Raw genomic sequence first — 16,081 nt, forward strand, 5'->3', positions numbered from 1 at the left:
GAATCACATGACTGTACCTTGGATGTTGTCCTTGACTGGGCAGTCACTTTCCACACTAGGGAGGGGGGAACATGAATTTTGGGTGGTCAATTGGCCACTTTTGCTGCAGCCAGAATGAAGGCTGAACATACTAGTAATCATAACACCTAATGAAAATAACACAGGGAAGTCGAATATAAAGACTTGGAAAGAGATTGAAAAAGATATGCCAGATACATAGTAACATATTAACTTCACACAAAGTAAAATTCAAAATGAAAAGCACTAAAAGGATATTTCATAATTATAAAAGTACAACCTACCAAAAATGTCACAAACCTTTATGCACCTAAAATCTTAGACTCAAAGTATATAAAGCAAACCCTGATAGAAATGCAAACAGATGCTGACAAGGTCTCACAATGGTGAGTTTATTTTTTCAATTAAGTTTTTATTTTAATTCCAGTATAGTTATTCATTCAGTGTTGTATGAGTTTTAGGTGTACAGATATACTGGTTCAACACTTCCATACAGCACCCAGTATTCTTCATGACAAGTGGACTCTTAATCCCCATCACCTATTTCACCCATTCCCCCGCCCACCTCCCCTCTGGTAACCATCAGTTTGTTCTCTATAATTAAGAGTCTGTTTCTAGGTTTGCCTCTCTCTCTCTCTCTTTCCTTTTTTACCTTCACTCATTTATTTTGTTTCTTAAATTCTACATATGAATGAACTCATATGGTATTTGTCTTTCTCTGATTTATTTCGTAGCTACTGTGGAAAACAATACGGAGAGAAACTAATATTACACTAGATGTTAACTAATTGGAATTTAAATAAAAACTTGAAACAACAAAAAATAAATTTTTTAATTAAAAAAAATTTAAAAACCACAGTATGGTGATTCCTCAAAAACTTAAAAATGGAACTACCCTATGATCCAGTAATCACACTGCTGGGTATCTATCTAAAGAATATGAAAACACTAATTTGAAAGGATATATGCACCCCTATGTTTATAGCAACATTTTTTATAATAGCCAAACTGTCAAAGAAGCCCAAGTGTCCATCGATAGATGAATGGATAAAAATGTTGGGGTAATATATACAGTGGGATATTATTCCATTGAAATCTTGCCATTTGCAACAACACGGATGGTGCTATAGAGTATAATGCGAAGTGAAATAAGTCATGATAAGTGTTGACTTTAAAGATGCCTCTCAGAAATTGGCTGATCAACTATTACAGAAAAGAATAAGTCTTGAGAAGTCCTGGCTAATACAATAAACAATTATGACCTAAAAGATATATGGAGAGAAATAATTTTTTCCCCAACAGAGATTAAACATTCTTTTCAAACTCTCATGAGACATTCTCCTGGTATATTAGGTCACAAAGGCACTCACAACAAATCCTCAGAAGGGAACTCTGGCTCATACTCACGAACTATAATGGACTAAAATTAGAAATTAATAACAGAAGGGTAGCCAACAAAAATCTATTCTCATGAGTATTTACATTACTCATAAGCTATAGGCTTGAAAGAAAATAAAACCGGAAATGGCAAGCTATTTTGAATCACAGTAAGAGCACTGCCTACATATCGAAGCCCATGAGCTATGCTAAGGCAGTGTTCAGAAGAAAAACACAGAGCCTTTAATGTTTAGGGTAGAAAACCAGAGAGCTTGAAAATAAATGAATCAACCAAGCTTTCAATTCAAGAAGCTGGGGGCAGATAAGGAGAAGGGGAGAAAGAAAATAAACCTAAGGGAAGTTAAAGAGAAAAACCAAGGAAGATAAAAGTAGAAATTAATAAAAATTGAACACAAAAAGACAATAGAATTTGACAAATTAAACTGGTTCTTTGAAAGAACTGATGGTGGGGCGCCTGGGTGGCTCAGTCGGTTAGGCGTCCGACTTTCCCTTAGGTCATGATCTTGCGGTTCGTGGGTTCGNAGTCCTTCATTGGGCTCTGTGCTGACAACTCAGAGCCTGGAGCCTGCTTCAGATCTGTGTCTCCCTCTCTCTCTCTCTGCCCTCCCCTGCTCGCACTCTGTCCCTCTCTCTCAAAAATAAATAAACATTAAAAAAATGTAAAGTAAAGAACTGATAGAAAATACAAACCTTTGTCAGACCTGTCAAAAGAAAGAAAAAGGACATAATCATAAGTCAAACATTGCAAATTATAGAATCATAAAAAGTATGAAAACTGGAAGCAGTGGCAAGCATTTTGAAAATCACCAGATAAAGTCACTAATTTCCTAGGAAAATATTTGTTATAAAGGTTCATTCAAGGAAAAGGAGGAAACTTGAATAGAATAGGAGAAATTGAACATGCACTCAAAGATCTACCTCTAAGATAGGCATCAAGTCCAGAGGGCTTTCAGTAGGTAGAATCTACCAGACTTTTTGGGAAGAACTAACTCTGTATAAACTATCTCAGAGCCTAGGAAAAAACAGGAAGCCCACCTAAATAATTTTGTAGTTTCAATATAATACAGATACATGATATATATCTCCATCTCTCTATCCAAACACATATATGTATATATTGCCTAACAACAAAGATGCAAAATGCTGTAACCAGCAGTGTATTAAAGGAATAACACAAAAGGTCATTCTAAGAATGTAAAGATGTTTCAATAGTAAGAATCTATTAAAGAGATGAAAGTAGAAAACAGTATGATTGTATTAACAGATGCTTTATTTATATTATCTATTTACTTTGAGAGAGAGAGAGTGTGTGTGTAAGCAGGGGAAGGGCAGAGAGATAGAGAATCCCAAGCAGGCTCCACGCTGTCGGTGCAGTCTTATGTGAGGCTCGAGCTCACAAACCACAAGATCAGGTCCTGTGCCGAAATCAAGAGTCCAACACTCAACAGACTGAGCCATCCAGGCACCCCATATTAACAGATGTTTTAAAGGTATCTACTGAAATTCAATCAGGATAGGCAACCCAGGAAAAGAAATGTCCTAAACCTGATAAAGTGTGTTAATAACCTAAGGAAGCACCATCGAATGTGTCAAGTTATCATAAATCTCTCCCATAAAAGTCAGAGATAAGATGACATACCTATTCAACATTGTGCTACCATTACTAGATAATACGTTCAGAGCAGGAAAAGCTAATACTGTTCATCTTTTTTCTTGTCTTTGGATTAATGAAAACAATTCTGTTTGCACTTTACAGTTTATAAAATTGCTCCATAAGTCCTATCTCCTGTGACCCTCACAATGACCAGGGTCAAGGTCAAGTATTAGATCAGTCAATGAGTCAGTCAATAAGATCAGGTCAAGTATTGTCATCCCAACTTAGAGAATGAGAAACTCAAGGATCACAGAATTTTTAGATTTCTCTAAAGACACATAGCTGGTAAGCAGTGATGGGGAATAGACTGCAGGTGTTCTTATTCTTAAGTAATCAGACTTTAAAACCAGTACAGTTGACCCTTGAACGACATGGGTTCGAACCACGCAGGTCTACTTATACACAGATGTTTTTTCAGTAAATACACTACAGTACTTGAAAGGTATTTTTCTCAGGATTTTCTCCGGCTTACTTCATTGTAAGGATGCAGTATACAATACAACATACAAAACATGTGTTACTCCCCTGTTTATGTTATTGGTAAGGCTTCTGGTCAACAGTAGGCTATTAGTAGTTAACTTTGGGGGGAGCCAAAAGTTATAGGTGGATTTTGAACTATGTGGGGGTCAGTACCCCAAACCCCGCGTTGTTCAAAAGTCAACTCTGTATCTCATTGCTACCTGTGACTGACCCTGGCCAGATCACTGTCTCTCTGAGCAAGCTTAGTTAGAGCCCCAGGAGCTAACTGGGGTGAGGATGGGGGGACTCAGCACAGTGAGTAAGACAGAAGGAAGAGATAGAGCACTGAGGACAAACTTCTTGATTTTAGGGCATATGTCCCTGGATGCCATTTGATAGATGGGGCTGGCCACCACTCAGGTTGTCTTTATGATGCTCCAGGTATACTTTCAAGTGTCCATCTACTTCAACTCATTTAATCCTTATAAAACCTCTCATGAGGTTGGCACTATTACTATTACCCTCATTTTACAGATGACAAAACTGAGTAATGCATCCCAATTTGTAGATGTTTTAACAAGTGGTAGTGCCAGGATTTGAACCCAGGCAGCCTGGCTCTAGAGTCCTTGCTTATAATCACTACATTACAGTGTCTTGAAGCCAGTTGCCTGGTTCTGGGAGTGAGAGTAGAAACCAACCTTTCACTGGTGTGTTTTAGATATAAAAACAGTATCATTAAAAGAAAAAAGCCACAATTTGCTCATTCAACTTTTTTTGATGTTGCGTGAGACCAGGAGGACACACACACACACACACACACACACACACACACACACAGTCTGCTTAGAAAAACATCCATTTTTATTATCTGTTTCACTGCTTCCTAAAATTAGGCTTAATCCAAAAAAGAAAGGAAGCAATGTTCTCCTTGGCTTATTTCCTTCAGTCTGTAGACCTGCACACTAAGAGTCAGACTCAATAGATCCATGAAAGAAGATCAGAAAAAAAATATATATATGATTACCCAGTTAAGAAAGTAGATAGCTACCAGAAAGAAGTTATTCTAAAGAATCACCTACGTAATTGTAACTCATTGCTCTAGACTCCTTCCATTTACAGCTATACTCAGAGGCTCTTTTTCTTCTTGGTCCTACAACCTGTTCTAGATCTTGCTGCATCTCCCAGTGAAAGCCTGTTAACACTTAGTTTGGGCCAGCTTTTCCCGGAGCACAGACATTCATGAGTTAGGTAGTCTTAAGTCCATGTCCATGTGGACCTGCTGATTACTCAAACAGATTACTCAAACAGACTTACTTTACTTTGCACAACGTGCTTTTCCATCCTGGAATAGATGTCCCAACTCAGTAACATCCTATTCTTCCTTTAAGACCTAGTTCACCTCTTCCAAGCCCTCCTCGATGATGTCATCACTCATGCTCCAGTAAAACCCATAGACATCCATAACAGTAGCTTTTTTTTTTAATTTTATTTATTTATTTTGAGAGAGACAGAAGAAGCGCAAATGGAGGAGGGGCAGAGAGAGAGGGAAACAGAGAATCCCAAGCAGCTTCCACACTGCTGGTGTGGAGCCCCACGCGGATTAAACTTACAACCATAGGATCATGATCTGAGCAGAAACCAAGAGCCGGATGCTTAACTGACTGAGCCACCCAGGCATGCCAGAACAGTAGCTTCTTTAACACTTTCCATTTGGCAATTTTTTAAAAACTTGTCAGACTCCCAGGCCACCTGGCTGGCTCAGTTGGTTGAGTGTTGGACTTAGGCTCAGGTCATGATCTCACGGTTTCATGAGTTCGAGACCCCCATTGGGCTTGCTGCTGTCAGCACAGAGCCCACTTTGGATCCTCTGTCCCCCTCTCTCTGCCCCTCACCACCCATGCTCTGTCTCTCTCTCTAAAAATTAAATATTTAAAAAATGTTAAAAATTAACTTGTCAGACTCTCGTGTGACATTGTGAACTCCATGAGGGTTGGGGCTCTTCTCTATTCAGGTCTGGGTCTCCATTGCTTTTGGATTAAGAAATAAATTAGTATTTCAAGTTTAACAATTTGTCGTGGAAATTGAAGATCAATGCTTTCAAGATATTAAAAATACATTATAGTCTTTCTTATAAACAGGCTTTGAAGTTTTAAGTTTCCATAAATATTAAACTTCAGATAGAGGCACTTTGGAAACAACTTATAATGCTTCTAATAGGGATATTATAAATAATGTTTATAAGGGAATAATAAAACAATGGTCCTTTATCATTAGCAATATATTTGGACACTTCCCTAAGAGTTTGGTATAAAAGCCCATAAACTATCTCAATAAATCAGAATGCATTACAGGAATTGGGACAGCTGCTGTCCTTGAGGTAATAATATTTCTTTACCAAAGTAGTGATTAGAGAAAAATATCCAAGGAAATAGGTTAAGAAGAAAAATCTTTGAATTTATACTTTGCATAGGGGGAGGGGGAAAAAGAGACAGTTACGAATGATTCTGATAGATGGATGGAGGAAAGATCAGGTGTTAAATCTTACCCAGGCTGGGAGGGCAATAATGTCACTTTGCAAAAGAAGTCAATGAAAATGTCACAGATAATAAGTACAAAATCTGTCAATCTGAATAGTAACATACATTAAAGATTGATGAAGCGATGTCGGTGCACTACAGAATGACAGGAATTATGTCTAGGGGAGACAGACTCTCAGAGTGGTAGGTTTAGCAGAACACCAAGATAATTTTAAGAAGCTTTAAGGACAAATTGCTGAAAATGATCTCTGAAAAGCAACTCAGGTAAAAGAACTAGTGTGGGACAACTCCCTGCAGCCACTAATAGAGCTTTTATTCCCCCCAATTGATCATGTTAAAACATGAAACATTAGAACATTAAAAATAGACAATCATAAAGCCGCATAGAGACACTTAAAGTGGGTCGTCTATGCAGGACACATGTGTCATGTGCCCCAAACTATTTTCCCAGGGGAAAAAAATCAGAAGGGATCTCACCTGATCCATCCCAGTGCTTCCCGAATCTCTCATAAGTGCAGATTTAGAAGACCAATACCCAAGAGGAAGGGGGTGACAGGCAATCATGAGAGAGTAGAAAGCTGCCTGGTATAACGTAGGATCAAACTCGGGAATTGCTTTGCTCCAGGAAGTATCCGTGAGGTAAGGGGTGGGGAGGGCACAAGACCTAGGCCCCCCACTCTGGCTTTGATCTGATCTCAGGGGGAGATGAATCACTCCTTTGATCTCAAGGGAGAGCTTCTGATCATAAGACATGTTTAAGGAGGGAAATGAGTCTTCTCAATACAAAAGAGCTGAACCCACAAGCATCTTGGCAGGCATGGGCTAGGCAATGACAATCTGTACTTGATATAATAATAACAGATTGATGATAGTCATAATAATAATTGTCCTTTATCTGTGATATAGGAAAGATGGGTGAAGTTTTGAGGGAATTGTTTATGTTTGTAATGCAATAGGAACAAAAAGGAAATATTTACTTTTTCCGAATTTAAAGTGTGTGAGATTTCCTCTCTCTGAGACTTTAATGCTTTAAGTGTTTCTAAAAACTATGTTTCTAAAACAGGGGTCCGCAAATGTTATATGTAAAGGGTCAGATAATAAATATTTTAGGCTTTCTGAGCCACTCTGTCTCTGCTGTAAGTACACAACTCTGGCACTGTAGCTTAAAAGCTGTACACAACTCTAACAACTTCATTTTCATGTGATATGCAAATGAATTGGCCTGGTTGTGTTCCAAAAAAACTTTATTTATAAAAACCTGCAGTGAGCCTGTTCCAGATAAGGAAACTAAGGCATGAAGAAGCTAAGTCACTTGCCTAAGGTCACAGAGCTAACCGTCATAGAAATATTATCAGAAGACAGGATTAAAATCCTCCTTTCACCAATAACTGGTGAAACTGGTCTGTACACTTCTCAAAGTACCAGTTTTGTCCCCAGGAAAGTTTTGATCATAATTCTGCCCTCCCTCCCAACTGCACAGAGTTACGGCATCTCCCAAATATGATTATGCATTTGAAAGTACTCATTTTTTCTGTTTACCCTCATAAAATGTTAGTTATTATCCATCTTCAGTTTTCTAACAAAAATATAGAGAGAATATCAATTCTGAAGCACTGGGCTATAAAGACACACATCAATAGATTTGCTTTCTCTTTCAAATATAAAAATCAGCAACCAAATAGTAAATGAAGCATGTATTCTAGAACCAATATTCATGAATGATCAGTGCAACTGTATCAACCCTCCAGGATCTAGATCCATCTTTTCACCACCCTGGGCTCTAGAATGATTTTTCACGTATATGAATCAATTTGATACTAACAACTGTTTTGCAGACTAGAAATCTAAGATTCAAAGAATGAAATTCACCTGCTTAAGGTCGTATTACAAACCAGTTCCCCAGACTCTTTCCAATGACTCATAATAATAAGGTAGTTCAGAAGGAGGGAAAGGATATGGTGAGGCATAAGTAGATCTCTTATTTGACTTTCATAAGTGTTTCCTGAATGCTTAATAATGCCTTATTTATTTATATTACTTGGAATTGAATGGTCAATACATTTCAAATTTGGGTAACTAAAGCCTATCTCTTTCATTATAAAAACTATACATCTTAATCTTTCTTCAATCAATAGCTACCTCCTCCCGCATCAATATTCACATTTGCCATATTGCCCTCTTAAGTCCAGATTCCAGCCAACCCATCTTGCAGGACAATAGTGACTATTACAAGAAAATACCAATTCTGGAGCATGCTATTGGGAGATATAAACACAGAAGCCTCTATATTGAATCAGTTTGGATATTTTCAATCACCAAGAACAGAAAACCCAACTCAAACTGGCTTAACCAAAAGGGAAATGTATTGACTTTCATAACCCCAAGATCAGGAGGAGTCAGGCTTCAGGGTTGGTTTGATTTAGTAGATCCAGTTCAGTTTCTCTTGGACCATCTTCGTTCTGCTCATCGTCCTACAGCAGCTTCACACTCAGGCGGATATCAAGATGGCGGTAGGCATCCCATACTGAAGATACTATTATCATCTTTCTCTAGCTCTCTGGAACATGAGAAACTTCTACCTCAGAATCCCCCCAGAACATTTTGCATCTAATTAGATCAAAATGTTTCAGATGCTTAGACAGAAACCAACCTTTGAGGTCAGAGGAATGCCCTGTGTTGTCTGGCTCAGGTCTGAGTTTCTGAACAAGTCAAGAGCAAGGAAGATTACATTATTAAACTTGGCTTAAGTAAAGCCTGGGCTACATTTGGAGCTGGGATTAATTCTCTAAGTCTCATTGTTGTTAAACAATAGAGGGGTGAAATAAATTAGAGAATGCATTTGTCATTATTTTTGGCTGAGCAACCTCTGAACCTCCTTCTTATGTTTGGGATAAAAATCTGGATTTATTTCTCCAGATTATAAATCCTGGTGGAAAGTAGACTCTACTTCCCACAACTGAAACTGAAAAACAGATTTACAATCCCTCAATTGTTTTTGCAGCTAGGGTGTGGGCAAGTGAGTGAGGCTTGGCCAATTTAATACCTCCCCTGACCCAAAGACACCCTCAAGAGAATCAGGAGCAAGTAACCAGAAGAAGTAGGGCCAAAATAAAATCAGAATGGCCTGTCTCACGGGGATCTTTCGCCATGGCTAACTGACCATAGAATCTCTCAGACCAAAATCCTAAGGAGCTCAGTCAGGTCTGATAAATAGAGGCGTGATCTGAGCACTGCAGTAGAGATTCTCAAATCCTAGGGCTTGAATTAGTTCATAGACCCAGAGCCTCTTGAATGAAGGAAAGGCCAGAAACTCTTGCTGAAGAACACTGCAATAAGATCATAAATATATCTGGTAAATCTGCATCCTGATCTTCCGCCAAAACAGATACCATCATTAATCAGGATAAATTTGTGTTATGGAACAGGAAATACCTGGATCTTTGGAGGATTTACGGAATGCCACCCTTGTGCACCAGTTAGAGAGGAGATTTATGGGAAGTAGGTAGTAAATTGAGTTTTGGCTTAATTTCGTCATCACTGGGCTTAAAGAGCCACCAAATCTGTGTTTATTTCCTCAGTTAGTGAAAGTAGAAGTAGAAGACATACACAGAATCAACAGCAAATCCCCACATTGGCTCTCTACCCCATGGGATACTGGCCATCATGATAGGAATGGGCACCTGTAAACTCACGGAGCTGTCTTTATGTAAAACAGCATATCACGCTGATATCACATCCCTAGGAGAATTTCAAACATGAAAAGACCTGAACGATCCAGAGGTGATAAACTGCTATCATATTCCCGCTTAACTCTCCAGTTTGGCCAGTGAAGAAAACCAGATCGGCCTCGGAGAATGACAATGTATTATCATAAACTGCATCAGTTACACCTGCTGTTCCAACTGGCTTCGTTCCACAAATACAAATATACAAAGACCCTGGCACTTGGTATACATCCGTGGATTTGCCAAAGGCATGTTCTCTCTGTCCTGACACTAAAACACCAAAAGCAAGTGTTTGTTTGTTTGTTTTGTTTTGCCTTTATTGTCTTACCTCTCAGTGCTGTGCCAGTTTGGTCTTTGGGAACCTCCATCATCTCCCAGGATATCGAGCAGATAGAATCCAAGGAGCTGAATAGCAGACACCCAGGATGCCTGGGTGAGAGAATCCACATCAAAGGGTGGAAAGGAAGGCTCACATAGCTACAGTAGATTTGAGGCAGTGGATTTGGGGCAGAAATAGGGAAAGGTTTCCACTAATCCAGGGTATGTAGGACTCGCTCTCTCTCCAAAATTAACAGTAAACTGCTATACCTTGCATGTCCTCTCACTAGAAATGGGGTGCAATGTTTGCGGGCCTCTACGGGACTTTAGAGCTGCAATAATACGTTTGGGTGTGCCATCTGACTCCATGGGGGACTCACCTGATGCTCAGCTTTAAGAACAAGAAGGTCCAGAGCTGGTCCAGGCTGTAGTGCAAGCAACCCTACCGCTTAACACTTGTGTTCAGCCCATCCGATAAGGCCTGAGTGCCTCTGGCCCCCTGGGATGTGATAGAGCCTGTGACAGGTGCCAATAGGAGGAACAAAATAGAAGACCCTATGGTTCCAGGGAAGTCAAGACCCCTCAGCAAATAGCAAACCTTTAGAGACCCAGCTCTTGGGTTGTTGTGCTAAGCAACCTGACATAGCGACTGAGAGCCTGGCTGGCTCTGAGCTGCCTGAGTTTGAATCTCTTCTCTGCTCCTCACTGGCGGTGAGGCCGTAGAGCATAGCTTATCTTTCCTTTATCTTGACTCCCCACCTGTAAACCTGGCTTAATACCGGAGACTTAATGGGAGGGTGAAAGACGCTAACGCGCAAAAAGTGCTTGGCATGGTGTCTGGCACATGTGAGTGCTCAATAAATATTAGTTATTGTACCCAGTATGTCAAACAAGCATGAATCGTGCCCCAAACCAAACCTCAGGTCTGTGTTTTTCTGCTCACCCTTTAAGCTTTCTTCAGCAGAGGTAGTCTCCTTGTGGATGAAGCTCTAGCAGGTCCCATAGCTTTCAGACTCATTTCTGGGCAATAAATGAGTCACGTCAAGTCACAGACAACTTTGATTTAGTCATTAGAATTTCAGAACACTGAACTTGACAGTGTTAAAACTTCCTTCCCTGACTTTTTGGCTGGGAGCTTGCAGTAGGAGAGAGGGGTGGCCCTCTGCTCCTTCTCTCCCTGTGCTCATGTTCTCCTCTACCTGCTAGATGTTGGTGCAGCCCCACCAGGGTGAAGCATGAGTGGGGAAGAGGGAGATGGAAGGGTCGAGACCAGCTCTAACTTGGCTGATGACTGCATGCCAAGTCCTGGGACTGGCAGATGGTTGTGCTGGAGCTTTCTTACAGATGCTTTGGTGGGCCCTTCTTTTCTGGATCCTTTTCTCCCCCACTTCCTTTGACCACAAAGGGCACACTGATTCTGTGCGGGCTCTTGCAATTCTTTCTTTAATCCCTGGACATGCAATCCCCGGTCAACTGCAGCCTCATTCTACTGAGGTCTCCAGGTGGTCTAGCCAATAAAACCCAAAATGAACCTTATCACTGCTCTCTGCCTCCCACTGAATCCTGAATGGACCTCAGGAAACAGTCACTTCCCCTACTTATCCTGAATCCCAAAGTCCCAGCATCTGCCATGAAAGTGGGTATTCAGCCCATTGCTCACCATCTGGATCTCCTAGGAGTCGGACCCCAGCTTTAGCTGCCTTAGTCTTCAGCCCTCTGCCTCTCACCAAAGAGAACGCATTTCAAAATCCTCTTAGTGACACTTGAAGTCTTCCTCATGAGTTATGAGTTAGAATAGAAGTTGGAAAACTTTCTCTGAAGAAAGGTTGTAAATATTTTAGGCTTTGTGGGCTGTCTCTGTCATAACTACTCAACTCTGCTTTGGAGCTTCAAAGCAGCCATACACAATACACAAACTATTCAGCATGACTATGTCTCAATAAAACTTTATTTGTGAAAATGGGCAGTGACCAGATGTGGCTTGCAGTTCAAAAGTTTGCCGACTCCTATGTTAGAGGTAGGGTTCCTCCACCCGCTCATTTCATTTCCCAGATAGGGGAGGGATGGAAGCCTGAGACCCTCACACCAATTCCTCTCTCTCTGACCAAAAATGGTTCTGACCATTTTTATGATCTCCAAGTGGGGGAGGGTGTTTAAGAGGTGTGAAAATCTTCCTCAGCCATTTCCTTTGACAATCTTCATATATGAATTTACCTCACAATCACTTTCATAACTGATGACAAACTGGCACCTGAATTGAAAATGAGTCAGGAAGAATTTCAAATGCATTGTGCTTGAGGTGGCTGTGGACCCAGGCGCTGGGGCATCCAGTAGACAGCTGGAATCTAGGCCTTAAAACTCACCAGGATGACCTGAGCATAGTCCTTTCTCCAAAGGGCAGAGCCATCACATTCTATCACATGTCGCCTTGCTCTCGTAAACAGAGAACGCAGTACATACCCTCAATTTCTTTGTTAACTGGGATCTGACATTACAAGTAGCCTTGCTGTGACTTGCTATAAAACAAGTGCCACCACGGGTTATGGAAGTTTCTAGAACTAGTTTCCTTTAAACCCAATGGCTCTGACGACTTTGCCTTCATGTGCTCTCGCGTCTGCTGTCTCTGGATTCTTCTTCCCCTCTCTCACTGTCAGCCTGTCAACAGCCACTTCTTGTTGCTGCCGATTTGCTTATCTCCAGCAGCCTCCTCCCCTATTTTGCTACTTTTATTGTGCTTATGTTAAAAAATCAAACACTCAAGGGGTTAGACTTGTTAGATAATCGTTCTAGGAGTGAGTGCTGAGTGGGTGGCATGTGTGATCTTACTATATGGACAAGGAGACATCTGTTTTGCATCTTTACATACTTGTTTTCCAGTATTTGTTCAGATGGAACGTCGATTAATGCTGCTTAAAGACTTATTTATTTGTTCATTCCCTCATTATTTACTTATTTATTTTTTGCTTGAATCCAGATATTCAGCCTTGTTACTAACATGTTGCCCCCTCCAATGACCTTGGTTTTGGAAGGGGATGGGATCTCCTTTTTATCCTACTTGATATATGTATTCATATATGTACAGAATTTTATGTAAATGCATATATGTGATCTATGTGGGGTTTTTTTTAAATTTTTTGGGGGGGCGGCTGGGTGGCTCAGTCAGTTAAGTGTCCAACTTCAGCTCAGGTCAAGATGTCATAGCTCATGGGTTCGAGCCCTGCATGGGGCTCTGTGCTGACAGCTTGGAGCCTGGAGCTTTCTTCGAATTCTGTGTTTCCCTCTCTCTCTGCCCCTCCTCCTCTCATGTTCTGTCTGTCTCTCTTTCAAAAATAAATAAATATTAAAAAAAAATTTTTTTTTTTGAGAAAGAGAGTATGCGTGTGCACAGGTAGGGTAGGGACAGAGAGAGAGAGAATCCCAAGCAGGTTTGATGCTTAGTGCGGAGCCTGACATGGGGTTCAATCTAACAACCCTGAGATCATGACCTGAGCCGAAATCAAGAGTCAGAAGCTTAACCAGCTGAGCCACCCAGACTTCCCTCATCTATATCTTTTTTTTTTTTTAATGTTTATTTATCTTTGAGAGAGACAGAATGCGAGTGGGGTAGGGGCAGAGAGAGAGGAAGACACAGAATCTGAAGCAGGCTCCAGGCTCTGAGCTGTTAGCACAGAGTCCAACATGGGGCTCAAACTCTGGAAAGGTGAGATCATGACCTGAGCCGAAGCCAGACACTTAACCAACTAAGCCACCCGGGTGACCCTATGCACTTTTTTTCATTTTTGCCCATCTCCCCTCCTGTTTTTACCCACATTATAGTGTCCTTTTCCCCACTATGATGTAGCATGTGCCCAAACTGGGCATGTTTTCTGCATGCTTATACAATCAGAAATACATGGTCACACCCATAGGAGGTCTCTGTATGGAAGTCAATCTTGCCCACTCAACAGCCATATTTTAGCTCCCTCCTTCCTCCTCCTTCCTGGCTAACAGAATTTACTTGTTCATATGTAGGCAAACAGTTCTTGGTCTGAAGGAAAGACACCCATATTTTAGCCAACAAATCCTGGTTTGGTTTTAAATAGAAAATTCCATTCTTCTTTGTGTTTGTTTATGGATGAGCACGTGGCTGAGTTCTGGTCAATAAGAAAGAAGTAAGGAGAGCTGTGTTCAAGAAGTTTCTGGGATAGTTTCCTTTCTTTACATAAGGAAATGGAATGTGATTGCTGGATTTCACAACGGGCCCACTTGAGATTCATGGTCATGAATATTAATTGAGAATCAGATGCCTCAATCAAAATATCAATAGATTTGTTTTTTCTCCAAAATTCACAAGTTTAAGCTAAAATATATATGGAAAGGCAAAGGAACTAAAATAGCCAAGATAATCCTGAAGAACAACACTATTGGAGGATTTGCGTATCTGGATTTCAAAACTTTAACAACAAAGTTATAGTAATCAAGTAATCAAATGTGGTATTAGTGATCAGAAAATGGAATACGGATTTCAGAAATACAGCCTACATATGCAGCCACTTCATTTTTGACAAAGGTGCCAATGCAACTCAATGGGGCAAAGAAAACTTTCCAATAAATGGGGACAGAACAACTTAAAAAAAAAAAAAAACTTGAACTCTATCTCACATGTGTACAAAAATTAATTTGAGATGGACCATAGATCATGGACCATGAGCACTAAAACTATAAAGGTCCAAAAGGAAACATGAAGGGAAACTTCAGGACTTCAAGGCAGGCAAAGATTTCTTAGACAGAATACAAAGAACTATAAAAGAAAAAATTAACAAATGTTACTCCATAATAATTAAAAACTAATTTAACAAAAAGAATACTGTCATGAATGGTGTTTGGGCACCTGGCTGGCTCAGTGGGTACAGTATGTGACTATTGATATCACGGTCGTGAGTTCAGGCCCCACATTGGGCGTAGAGCTTACTTAAACAAAATAATAAAGAAATGATTTAAAAATTTAAATAAAGGGGGGGCGCCTGGATGACTCAGTTGGTTGGGCGTCTGATTTCGGCTCAGGTCATGATCTCTCAGCCTGTGAGTTCGAGCCCCATGTTAGGCTCTGGGCTGACAGCTCGGAGCCTGGAGCCTGCTTTGGATTCTGTGTCTCCTCTCTCTCTGCCCCTCCCCCACCATCTGTCTTTCTCTATCTCTCTTTCAAAAATAAATAAACATTAAAACAATTTTTTTAAATTAAAAAAACTTCTGGAGGCTTCTAATTCTAATCTACTTCCTTTTCCTCATGAGGAAGTAACAAGGTCCAGAATTACCCTTCCATCATAAAACAAAGAAAAAAAAGAGAAAACTACAAAAACCATATAGGGAACAAAACAAAAACAATAGTAATACTAATATATTGTGGCCTTATAAAACATACGTAGAAGTAAAATGCAAAACAACAATAAACGCAAGGATTAGGGAAGACACAGGTTGAAAGAAAACAGATGGAAAACATTTGTCATGCAAACACAAATCAGAAGGCCAGAGTAGTTATATCAATATCGGGCAAAATAGATTTCAGGGGAAGGACTACTGCCAGATGAAAAAGGAATTTTTCCTTATGTAAACAGGGCCACTTCATCAAGGAAAACTAATAATCCTAAAAATGTACACACCTGATAACAAAGATCTAAAATACAAGAAGCAGCTATGGACAGAATTGGAAAGAGAAATAGACAAATCCATGATCACGGCCAAAGATATCAAATCTCCTCTTAGTAACTGAGAATAAGTCAACAGAAAATGAAGAGATAAATACTTGATACAATCAACCATCCTGACCCAATTGACATGAATAGAACATTCCAACCAACAACAACAGAATAAGCATTATTTTCAACTGCACATGGAACAGTCATCAGATAGATCATAGGCTGAGGCATAAAGCAAGCCTCAATAAATTCAAAAGGATTGTAATCATACAAAATATGATCTCTGACCACAATGGA

Source organism: Crocuta crocuta, unplaced genomic scaffold, assembly GCF_008692635.1.
Source record: "Crocuta crocuta isolate KB4526 unplaced genomic scaffold, BGI_CrCroc_1.0 scaffold369, whole genome shotgun sequence".
In the NCBI taxonomy this organism is placed as follows: Eukaryota; Metazoa; Chordata; class Mammalia; order Carnivora; family Hyaenidae; genus Crocuta; species Crocuta crocuta.